The following is a 13,166-nucleotide window of genomic DNA, read 5'->3' as shown; positions in this document are numbered from 1 at the left end:
TCTCTGAAATATTCATTCTCAATTCATTTCAACCATGTGATTTTTGAGGCTAAGACAAATAGTTCAACAATGTTCAACTTCTTCAATATACCCGTAGACACCTTCATCTATAGACCATATCTGTGATTGATAGTGATCTTCCATCCATTCTTCAGAATATTCACAGTGGTTCCAGTAATTATGCTACTGAACTGATCATAGAACTCATGGATGTTGGCATGGTTCTTTCTGTAATGCTCCACAGTTCTCAACAGATTAGAGTTACCAAAGTCTGAATAGTGATTTCTGATTTGTCTATTTTCTTCTTTATTTCTTCCCATTTGCTTCATTTCCTGTTAGCTCGAAGATATGCTTCTCTTGCTTCTCTGTTCTCCCTTCTTTGAATGGCTCTCTGAATTCTTGCTCTTGATCTGTCTATTTCTTCTTAAATCTCTATATAAGAGCGATTGATTTTCTCTGCAGTCTATAGAATAAATAGTCATATGAGAAAGCATCTTCATCTTCGAATTATTCATCCTCAGTAATGATTTTTCTCTCTTACATAGCCACTTCTTCAAATCTTGGCTCACACCCCATCGGAACATCACTTTCATCTATTTCACCTTCCTTCAGTTCCTCTTTAGAGAATAAGGGTCTTGGAGCATATATTTGAGACAACAGATTTTTCTGAGTTGTAATGATTTGGCTCAGATGTCCTGATTACTCCCCCTGAGTTGTTAAGTTCTCCTTAGTGAATCTTTACTTGAGGAGCATCCTTTCATCAATTCTCTCTTCTTCCTCTTCCTATATCTCATCTCCAAACTCATCATAGGCAACTCCAGTAGTCTAAAAGGCATCTTAAAGTAGATCAACAGTAATGGCTACCTTTTCTTGTTCTTCTACCCTTTTTTCCCCCTCAGTTGGGTTATCCTTCAGAGCTGGTGATGATTGAGCATGTTAGGTCGAGACAGGGATCTCGAGAGAAACAGGAAGTTGCTTGCTGAGGTCATTGGCCCAGTATTGGCAAGAGCTGCTTTAGAGGAGACCGGGATCGGCACTTTCTTACTAACTGAGAGCTTTGGCTTAGTATTGGAAATTGCCTTTCCTTTTCCTGTATGAGATAGAGATCGCTCAACGAATTCCTGTAAACTGGTGAATGCTGCTTGCTAATGTTCAAGTTGTTCGGAAAGACTGAAGAATTGATGATCCCTGAGAGATAATTCATCCTTGAGATATTGATCCTTAAGAGCCAGCTGTTCTTTGAGATAATTGTCTTTGAAAGCCAGCTGCTCTTCAAGGTAGGATTTGGTGACATAGTTTGACAGATCTATGGGTGTATTTTGGAAGATGGGTGTCTCACAAGATTCTCGCAGTGTATCACTCATCCCTCTATCACTCGGTTTGGGGTGATGTGTGTCACTCGTTCTCACATGTGCACTCCGCTCAGAGCTCCGAGTTCCAAATATACCTGTAGAAGACACTGGAGCCATCCTTAAGGAGGTCAGCAGTGGTACAATAGGAGTTCGCAATTCCCGATCCTTGTCTGAGACAAGTTTCATGCCATTACTAGATGACTCATCCAGAGTTAGAATCTCTGGGAGGAGCACTGGGGTCGTCATACTTGGAATCTGATCCCCAGCTTCCCCTTGTATTCGTGAAGATACATTCCCCTTAGGCTCACTAGTTAAATCTAGTTCATTGCCAATGGGTTGCCGATCTGTGCCTATATCGGATCCACTATCCGCAGATGCATCTAGGATTATCAGTCCTGGGGAGGTAAGTGTTGTGCTAGATTTGGAAGCGATTACAGCACTCTCTCCTAACACCTGTGAAGGCATATGGTCCGTTGAGGGACCTTGAACGGGATATTCTAACCGTGATATGGTCGAATGTCCTGTGACCGTCAATTCATCCTCACCAAATAGTGCTCTTCTAATAGACGCATTTAAAGCTTGTAGAGCTTGGATAGTTGAGGGTGTGTTTGACTCGTTACAGAATGTCGTGGCTGACGGGCGAATTTCAATATATCTACCTTGTTGAGAAGATAGATATAGTACCTAGTTAGTTGCCTTTTAGCCAAAGAATCCTGTTGAGAAGATACCTGGAGGTTTACAGATGTCTCGGGAAATATACTGCTTTGCTTCAATGGAGACAGAGCTGCGGGTTCTCTAAAAGTACTTTCCTTAACATACACTTGATAATTTAACCAGACAAAGCCTTAAGGAATAATCAAATCGAGATTGGCTCCAATTAACAAGGTTATGTCAAACAGTGCCTTAAGCCCAAGAACTAGGTCAATTCGATTTCCTAACATCCATGGTGAAACTTGTAGATTTTGATATCAAAATATTCCTTATGATCTGGGCTTTTTAAAAACTATAAAAATTATAAAATTTGGCAGCACCTTGTTAGGGTTTTGATTGATTAAAAAAAACTTTCCTTTTTCTCCCTTGCGACTTCTTTGCTTTGTGTGTATATATAACTGAACTGAATAGGCGTGTATATATATATACTCACAAAAGCAATTAGAATTTATCTAATTATTGTATTGCGACCAGAGAGTACAGGGTAATCTCTTGTGGCGACTACAGTGAGAGACTAACTTAGAATTATTCTAAGTAATTTCTCTGTGGCGACCACAGGAGAAACATACTTAGAAATTTTCTAAGTCAGATTCCCTGTGGCGACCTCAGGGAAAACCATACTTAGAATTATTCTAAGTAAACGTCTCTGTGGCGACCACAGTAGAATTCTACTTAAAATTTTTCTAAGTAAACTTCTCTGTGGTGACCACAGTACTTCATAAATTTACACTTACGATTCACAGAATTTATTCTTTATAACAGAAGTGAATTTTTGTTGCTACTGAGATTAATTTTAATGGACCCCTTTAAATATTAATTATTTAAAGTCCACTGAAATTAAATTCACAACTTTGATAGGAATATTGAATTAATTTCCATTAAATTGATAGCATTTCAATTTTAACAAATCAAAGTTATGCTTCATTTCTTTATCAACATAAATGTGACAAAACATATATCTTATTAGATGCAAGCACATAAATATTTGAATTACGAGAAATAAGTAATGGCATGTGAATTCGAATGTCCTCAAAATATTGAAATTTAATAACAAGTGAATTTAATCAAGACAAATTGCAGTTTCTAACTTCTAAATTATTAATTAGAAAGATTTAACATCCCAAGTTCACTAACCAACTTAGAGAAAGTATTCTCATCAAGTGGTTTTGTGAAGATGTCTGCAATTTGATCCTCTGTGGGCACAAAATGTAGTTCAACAGTGCTATTAGTGACATGCTCTCTGATAAAATGATACATGATATCAATATGCTTTGTTCTTAAATGTTGAACTGGGTTGTTGGAGATTGCTATGGCACTAGTATTGTCGCAGAATATTGGAATTTTTGATACTAACAGACCATAATCCCGGAGTTGGTTCCTCATCCACAAGATTTGGGCACCACAGCTTCCAGCATCTATGTATTCAACTTCAGCAGTTGATGTGGATACTAAGTTTTGCTTCTTGCTAAGCCAGGATACCAATCTTCTTCCAAGAAACTAACAACTTCCTGAGGTGCTTTTCTGGTCAATCTTACAACCTGCAAAATCTGAATCTGTATAGCCAACTAGGTCAAAACCTGTACCTTTAGGGTACCAAATACCAAGATTTGGAGTTCCCTTACGATACCTAAATATCCTTTTAACAGCTATAAGATGAGACTCTTTTGGTTCAGCTTGAAATCTAGCGCATAAGCATGTTGCAAACATAATATCTGGCCTACTTGCTGTGAGGTAAAGTAATGAGCCTATTATACCCATGTAGCTTGTGATGTCAACTTTCTTACCAGTTTTGTCCTGATCAAGCTTAGTGGTTTTTGGCATTGGAGTTTTTTCCAGAGTTGAATCTTCCAGATTGTACTTCTTGAGAAGTTCTCTGATATACTTAGATTGACAAATGAATATACCATTTTTCCTTTGAATCACTTGTAATCCAAGAAAGTAGTTCAACTCTCCCATCATGCTCATTTCATACTTACTCTGCATTAGCTTAGAAAATCTCTTGCAAAGATCATCATTAGTAGAACCAAATATAATATCGTCAATATATACTTGAACTAATATCATATCAGATTTGTACATTTTATAAAACAGAGTTTTATCTATAACACCTCTAGTAAAACCATTTTCAAGTAAAAACTCAGAGAGAGTGTCATACCACGTCCTTGGAGCTTGCTTAAGACCATAGAGAGTTTTGAATAGGAAGTATACAAAATCAGCCAGATTAGGATCTTCAAACCCTGGAGGTTGTTCCACATACACTTCTTCTTCTAGCTCCCCATTCAGGAATGCACTCTTCATATCCATTTGATAAACTTTGAATTCTGAATGTGTTGTAAATGCCAGAAACATCCTGATTGCCTCAAGTCTAGCCATTGGTGCATAGGTTTCATTATAATCTATACCCTCTTCTTGAGAGTAACCTTTAGCTACCAATCTAGCCTTGTTTCTCGTTACAATGCCATCTTCATCTAACTTGTTCCTGAATACCCATTTAGTGCCTATCACTGACTTGTTCTTTGGTCGGGGTACTAGCTTCCATACCTTCTGCCTCTCAGACTGATTGAGTTTTTCTTGCATATCAATAACCCAATCTGGATCTTCAAGTGCCTCATCCACTTTCTTAGGTTCCATTTCTGAAAGAAATCTTGAGAAATGACATTCATTCTGAGTGGCATGTCTAGTTCTCACTCCTGTGTCAGGATCACCAATGATCAACTCAAAGGGATGGTCTCTGTTCAAAACTATTTATTGAGGTAGATAAGATCTTGATGTGTCCCCTTGTTCAGCATGATGTTGAGTGTGAACTATAGATCCTCTTCCTGCTCCCCCTGAGTTGCTGCCACCATGAATAGATGATTCTGATCTTTGTGTAGTATTTCTTGAAAGTGTTCCTGTATGATTATCATAATCATTATTTCCACCATTACCACCACTTGATCCTGAATCAACATTGCCATGTACTATAGGTATAGCTCTAGCAATCCCAGGTTCTACTATATCCAAAAGATAATCAGATAGATTTTCAAATTCTATAGATTCGAAATCCTTTTCTCTTTGCAGGCTTTCCAACTTGGTGTCGTCGAATGTTATATTAAGGCTTTCAATCACCTTCTGATCAGTAATTATATAAACCATGTAAGCTTTAGATTCCAGAGAATAGCCAAGAAATATGTTTTCTTCTACCTTAGCATCAAACTTTCCCAGATGCTTATTTCCTTCCTTTAGCACAAAGCATTTAGCACCAAACACATGAAAGTATTTCAGTGTTGGTTTCTTGTCAGCCATTATCTCATATGGAGTCTTGTCATGATCTTTATTAATAAGGGTACGATTTTGAGTGTAACATGCTGTGTTGATAGCTTCAGCCCAGAAGTAAGTAGGAAGTCTTGATTCACTTAGCATAGTCCTTGTTGCTTCAACCAAGGTACGATTCTTCCTTTCTACTACTCCATTTTGCTGTGGAGTTCTTGGGGCTGAATACTGTCTCGAAATACCTTTCTCTGTACAGAATTCATTTAGAAATGCATTCTTGAATTCTGGCCCATTATCTGATCTGATCTTCGTGACAGGTAATTTCGCTTCCATCTCAATCTTCTTTATATGATCCACTATCAGCTGAGGTGCTTCATCCTTGGATTGCAAAAATAACACCCATGTGTATTTGGAGTAATCATCGACCAACACTAAAGCATATATTTTCCTTGATAGTGACAATACATTCACTGGACCAAATAAGTCCATGTGAATTAACTGAAGAGGTTTAGTTATGCTTGTCATTTCCTTGCTTCTGTGTGATGCTTTATTTGATTTCCCTTTTTCACATGCTTCACAAGGTCCTTCTTGACAAAATTCCATATATGGTAGTCCTCTCAAATTCTCTCTTAACCAGAGAGTTCATTGTCTTGAAGTTCAAGTGCGAGAGCTTCTTGTGCCATAGCCAACTTTGTTCTGATGAAGCTTTGTTGTAGAAACATCTAATTACTCTATCACAGGTAGACTTCAAGTCAGCTACGTACAAATTACCTTCACTTACTCCCTGTAAAGCAAGCTTCTCATCTTTCCTGTGAGTGATCAAACATCTTTCTGGACGAAAATCAATATTGTATCATGTCACAAAACTGACTGATGCTCAGAAGATTATGCCTCAATCCTTCCACAAGAGAGATGTTTTCAATGATGACATTTTCAATTTCCAAATTGCCATATCCCTTAGTAAATCCTTTGTTGTCATCTCCAAAGGTAACTATAGGGCCAGCTTTCTCAACCACACCTATGAGCATGGACTTTTCTCCTGTCATGTGCCTAGAACACCCATTGTCCAGAATCCACATGATCTTTTCCTTTCTTACCTTACCCTGCAAACACAGATTGATTAAGAAGACTTTGGTACCCAAGCTTGAGTCCTGAAGGTTTAGGAGTAGAAATAGAATCAACAAATAAAACCTTAACATACTTAGCTTTCACTTTGACTGACTCATTCTCAGTGTTAGTCTCAACAGAGTTGTCAGACTTAAAAATAGGAGGAACAGTCTTGGCCTGTGTGTGCTCATTACTCATACTTGTCTTAGTGTTAATCTAAGTGCTAGCAGTTGCATGAAAAGCTTTGAAATATTCAGACATGGTAACAAATGCACATGGCATATATCCAACTACACCACATGGCTCATGAAAACTAGGCATGTTAGGCATGGCAGGCATACTGGAAGTTGCAACAGATTCTACTTTAGCTTTTGTGCATGCATGTGTAAGGTGTGCAGCCGAATTGCAATTATTATATAACTTCCTAGATGCAGATGAGGAAGATGCAAAATCAGATTTCTTATTTACACCTACCTTTCCATTTATGTTCTTCTTAGCCTTAACCTTAGCACTCTCACCAGTCTTAGAGCTAACTATAGGGTCTGTTTTCTAAAGTGTGTCAGGTTCCTTACTATCCACCTTATTACATAGGTCAGCTATGGATTTGGATTTACTAGCTGGAGCCTTAGGAGTCTTAGAGGATTCCTCTACCTTCTCTCTATCTTCAGCAATCAATTCCTCATTGATTAGCAAACTTACTTCATCTAGAGGTTCGGAAATAACCTCAGTGAATAACGGAGATACAACATCCTTAATAACATATGGAACCTTTTCTGAAACAAACATGTTAATCTCAGATGTACCACTATGTTTTTTACTGTTCAACTTAGAATAGTTAAGTCCTATTGAAGTCTTAGATTTAAATCTTTGACTATCTATTATCTCCTTCTGATTCAAAGCTGCATTCTTAAACGCCTATAACTTCTTTTCTAAGTCAGCAATCTGGGTTCTAAGAATGGCTTCTATGTCTGCATTCTTTTGTTTAAGGTCTTCTAGTCCAACTACAAGCAATTCTAGTTCTGCATTCCTAGAGATAAAACTCTCAGATTTAAGAACTAACTTATCATTTTCAAGTTTATATACAAGCATGCTTGTATGAACATTATACAATTCTAAAGTAAGTTCATGCACAGTAGATTTGTATTCAGACACAGACATATCTATAGTGGTAAATTCAGGAACCTGAGATGATTGTGATTATTCCTCTGCAGAGTCTGCCATAAGAGGCAGATTTACATACTCTTCCTCTTCATCTGAATCAGTATCATCCCTGCTTTTTCCTTCAGCAATGTACGCTCTTCCCTTTTCCTTAACCACATAAGCATTCATCTTCTGTTTCAGCTTCTCATTCTTCCTTTTCAAATCTTCATAAGTTTCCTTCTTTTCATAGGAGTCATTTGCTTTTGCTGCCTTGGGCTTTCTACAATCATATGTAAAGTGCCCTAACTCATTGCAGTTGTAACATCTTGTTTTACTCTTATCTACCCAACTTGAATTGTAGCCTCCTTTGGAGCTTGACCCTGATGAGTAGCTTCCTTTCTGAAATCTCCCTGATGAACCCCTTGGTTTATAGTTAGACTTCCTTCTGAATCTAACATGACTAAATTTTGCAGCCATGCATGTCATAGATTTGTCCTCCAACTGTTCAAGTTCTTCCTGAGTGTAAAACTCACTTTCATCCTTGACTCACCATGAGCAATTTCAGCTACGACAATTTCCTTAATTGTTGAGGAAGGTGCAACCTTATTTTCTTGGGTTTCAGGTTCACGAACTACAAGTGCAGTGATTTTTGCAAGTGCCTTACTCTTACTGTCAATAGAACCAGGTCCATATATAATAGCTCTCTGCTCTTGCTCCAGCTCATGTGTTCTTAGCTTTCCATATATCACATCCAGTGACATAGTAATAAAATCAATAAAATCTGCTATTTCCCTGATTGATGTGTTCTTTTGTTCCAGGTGAACTGGGAGCGTCAGCATAAACTTCTTGTTAGACTCTCGTATAGGGTAAACTTTCCCTTACAACTTTAATTCACTTAACAATTTGTATATCTCTCAACGAGTGAAGACGGTACTTCTCCGGGTTAAAGTTTAAATGTCACATACTGAGTTGTCAGAATATCCATCATGTTTTATTTGACTTCTTCTGTACCTTCCATTAAAAGCTCAATGGTATCCCACATATCCTTTGAACTGTGACATCCTAGAAGTTGATGACTCATAACATTATCGGTCAATTCCACAATTATGAGTTGAAGGCTTGTGTCCATATTTATCAACTCCTTGTCAGTTTCCGTATATTTAGACGGATCCCTTGGAGTGGATGAGGAAGGAATTCTCACACCAGCTGTGGTTGTGGATTCAACAACTACTTCCATCGGAACATATGAGCCATTCAGTAATATCCCAATGTAAAGTGGATTCGAAGCTTTCATAAACAGCATCATATTTTTCTTCCATAGGTTGCAGTTATCTATATCGAATGGGGGAACCTTTATACTTCCAATTATTTGGTTGTTCATCATCTTGGCGGAATTAAATAATTTAAAGTTCAAAAATTTTAAGAAATGAGAATTTTTGAAATTTAAAAAATTCAAGAAATTTTCAAGAACTTGTTTCTTTCTCCGGATTTTAATTTGTATGTCAATCAACAAGCTCTGATATCAATTGTTAGTTCCAAAGTATCGTAGAAGGGGGGTTGAATACGATATATATAATCTTTTTCGATTCATTTACAAGTTCTTCGTTATAAGAGCGGAATCAAAATAGACACAAATGTTGTGCATATGTTGTGTACTTGATGATTTCATAAACAAAACATCTAAGTAGATTTTACTTAGTGAAATGATGTAGCACTCGACGGATAAGAATTATAGTCCCGACGGATAACTCATTATAGTCCCGACGGATAATTAACTTATTATCCATCGAGTGAGTAGCTTATGTAATAATAAGTTTGTAGCACAGTTATGTATGCACCTTTGTATAGAATCTGTAGTAGCATATAAGTCATGTTGACTTTAACTAGATATGCAGAATAGGTTGATTAATTGTACATAAACGATGTCTTGTAATTCTGCATAAGTGAAATAGAGTCAAGTGCCAAAATAGCTACCGACGGATGATTAACAAAGCCATCGACGGATGATCAAATGACTATCAACGGATGTTTAATATAGCAGTCGACGAATGATCAATTAAATCATCAACGGATGTTCTGAAAGTCGATGGATGATCATATGAAGAATTCAAACAACAGTTGAACAGTGAAAGCTGACACACAGCCGTCGAGATGTATACAAACACACTGTGGAAGCCCATTAACTGGGTAATAGAGGACGAAAAGCAGCAAAGCTTAAGACTGTTAGATTTTATATTTGTTCAGCCTTTTTGACTTTGTAATCTTGGTATTATATAAACCAAGAGAGTAGCAAATAGAAAAATAACTGAGATAGCTGAGAAACACAAAAACAAAGAAATCTTTGTAAGCAGAATCTTAAGCATTTCATGTATTCTCAGTAGTTCCATTTGTAAGCAGCTGTGAGCATTTTTACACACAGAGTCCTCTCGATATATTATATATATATATCTCTGGTGGAATTGTTTAAATCCACCAGAAAGTTTTTAAAGACTCTTGTTTTTAATTACTTATGTTTTGATTCAATTAAGTTCACATTCCACATTGTGCTAATTAAAACAAATATATTTATAATCGAGTTGAACATTTTTATTTCGAGAAAAAGGTTCAAGAATTCCATTCAACCCCCCTTTTGTAATTCTTGCTATATTGTTAAGGGACTAACAATTGGTATCAGAGCAAGTTCTTAATCTACAAAGAGTTTAAAGATCAAAACAATTCAGCAAGATGAACAAGAAAGATGTTGGAGTCAAGATTCTTTTTTTGATAAAGATAATTACCATCATTGGAAGGTAAAGATGCATCTTCATATGCTTTCTCAAGATGAGACCTATGTTGACTGCATAGAAAGAGGCCCTCATGTTCCAATGAGAGCTGCAACAGGAAACGAGCCATCTGTTCCAAACTGCCAAGGAAGTTTGGGACACAATACAGATAATTTGTGATGGCACTGAGCAAGTAAGAGAAAATAAAATGCAGCTCCTGATTCAGCAATATGAGCATTTTCACAATGAAGAAAGTGAGTCACTCAATGACATTTTTAGTAGATTCCAAAAACTACTAAATGCTCTTAAGTTGCATGGAAGAGTCTATCAGACTAAAGACTCCAATCTGAAATTTCTCAGATCTCTTCCAAAGGAATGGAAACCAATGACAGTCTCATTGAGAAACTCACAAGATTATAAGGAGTTTACTTTGGAGAGACTGTATGGCATTCTGAAGACCTATGAGCTTGAGATAGAGCAGGATGAAAGAATGGAGAGAGGAAAGAAGAAAGGAGGATCCATTGCACTAGTTGCTGATCTGGAAAAGGAGAAGAAAGTGAAGATGGAAGCTGTAGAATCAACTTCAAAGGTCTGTGAAAATAAGGGCAAGGGGCTAGCTGCAGAAAGTGAAGATTCATTGAGCCAAGATGACATGGAGGACATTGATGAGCACCTAGCATTTCTTTCAAGAAGATTTTCCAAGCTCAAGTTCAAGAAGAACTTTGGAGCAGCCAAGCCAAATAGAAACATGGTGGATAAGTCAAAATTCAAATGTTTCAAATGTGGCTTGGCAGGGCATTTTGCAAATGAGTGTAGAAAGTCAGATTCCAGTAAGAAAAGGTTTGAGTCTGTGGATTATAAGTAAAAATACTTTGATCTACTCAAACAAAATGAAAGGGCTTTTATTACACAAGAGAATGACTGGGCAGCTGATGGTTTGGATGAAGATGAAGATGTCAGCTATGTCAATCTAGCCCTAATGGCCAAGTCTGATGAAACAGAGACAAGTTCCTCAAGCAATCAGGTAATCACTACAAACCTTGCACATTTATCTAAAGCTGAGTGTAATGATGCAATAAATGACATGTCTACATAATTGTATCATTTGCGTGTTACACTTAAGTCTCTCACTAAAGAAAATGCTAAAATCAAATAAAACAACTTGTTTTTAAGTGAGAGGAATAATGTGCTTGAGTCTCAGTTTGTTGAGTTTGAGAAACTAAAAATTGAGTGTAAGATTGCCAAGGAGGAATTAACTGAGTCCTTGAAAAAGGAAGAAATTTTGAAGAAGCGGCTCGAGCGTGAACAAGAGGTGATTAAAGCATGGAAAACATCCAGGGATGTTCATGCTCAAATCACTAAAGTTCAAGGAATTGAGTCTTTTTGTGATGAAGCCTGGAAAAAGAATAAAGAGAAACTAGAACCTATTTTGGTAGATGGGTTGCTAACAGATGTAGACTTGACGGATGATGAGGACTATCCATCGGATAACAAAAAGTGTTATTCGTCGAATGATAAAAATCCTCATCCGTCGGTTGTAAGCAAACCCATTAGCAAAGCCAAATTAATCAAGCTAAATGATAAGTATGGGTCTGTTTCCAAGAACTTTGTTTCAGGAGAGTCAAGTCAAGCTAAGAAAGGGAAAAAGGCTAATGTTGGTCACATGACTGTCAAACAGTTAAGTGACAGACTTGAGAAAATAGAGGTAAAAACAGATACTAAAAAGAAAAACAGTAGGAATGGTAAAGTAGGTATTAACAAACACAATAACTATACACCTGATAAATATGCCCCTAGAAAAGTATGTGTCAAGTGTGGTAGTGTAAATCATTTGACTATTAATTGCAAATCTGCCATGCCTACTCCCATGTCTGTTCAGCCTCAATTTCCTAACATGAATGCCATGCCTCCCATGCCTGTTAATGCTATGCCTACCCAGAACATGAATGCACAGTTTGCTAATATGTCATTTGTACCTAATCCATATTATGCTGCATACAATATGCCTCAAATGCCATTTAGCATGCCTTACTGGAATAACATGTTTGCACCAAGCATGTCATTTCCTGTTAGCCATAATATGCATGATAATTCTGTTGCATTAAATGGTTTCAAAGGCCCAACCCAAATGACTAAGGAAGAATCTGAAATTCTTAAGTTAAATGAGTTAAGACCTAAGAAACAGAAGAAGAAAGCTAACAAGGCAGGACCCAAGGAAACTTGGGTACCAAAATCAACTTAATTTGATTTTGATGTGTGCAGGGAAAAAGAAAGAATCTTTGGTACTTGGATAGTGGCTGTTCAAGACACATGACTGGTGATTCTACCCTGCTCACAGAGTTTAAGGAGAGAGCTGGCCCAAGTATTACTTTTGGAGATGACAGCAAAGGTTATATTGTGGGATATGGCTTGATTTCAAAGGACAATGTCATCATTGAAGAGGTTGCCTTAGTGGATGGTCTCAAACACAATCTGTTGAGTATCAGCCAGCTTTGTGACAAAGGCAACTCAGTAACCTTCAACAAAGAAGCCTGTGTTGTGACTAACAATCAAAACAACAAAGTGATTCTCACTGGTGTGAGAAGAGGAAATGTGTACCTAGCTGACTTCAACTCAACTAAAGTAGAATCTGTAACTTGCCTTCTCAGTAAAGCAAGTCAAGATGAAAGTTGGCTATGGCACAATAAGCTATCCCATTTAAAATTCAAGACCATGAATGAGCTGGTAAAGAAAGAACTAGTAAGAGGCATTCCTCTAGTGGAGTTTACAAATGATGGACTGTGTGATGCCTGCCAAAAAGGGAAGCAGATCAAAGCATCATTCAGGAAGAAACTTGATTCAG

Source organism: Apium graveolens, chromosome 9 (genome assembly GCF_009905375.1).
Source record: "Apium graveolens cultivar Ventura chromosome 9, ASM990537v1, whole genome shotgun sequence".
Lineage (NCBI taxonomy): Eukaryota > Viridiplantae > Streptophyta > Magnoliopsida > Apiales > Apiaceae > Apium > Apium graveolens.
The sequence above is the reverse complement of the archived record's forward strand: the minus strand, read 5'-3'. Positions refer to the sequence as shown.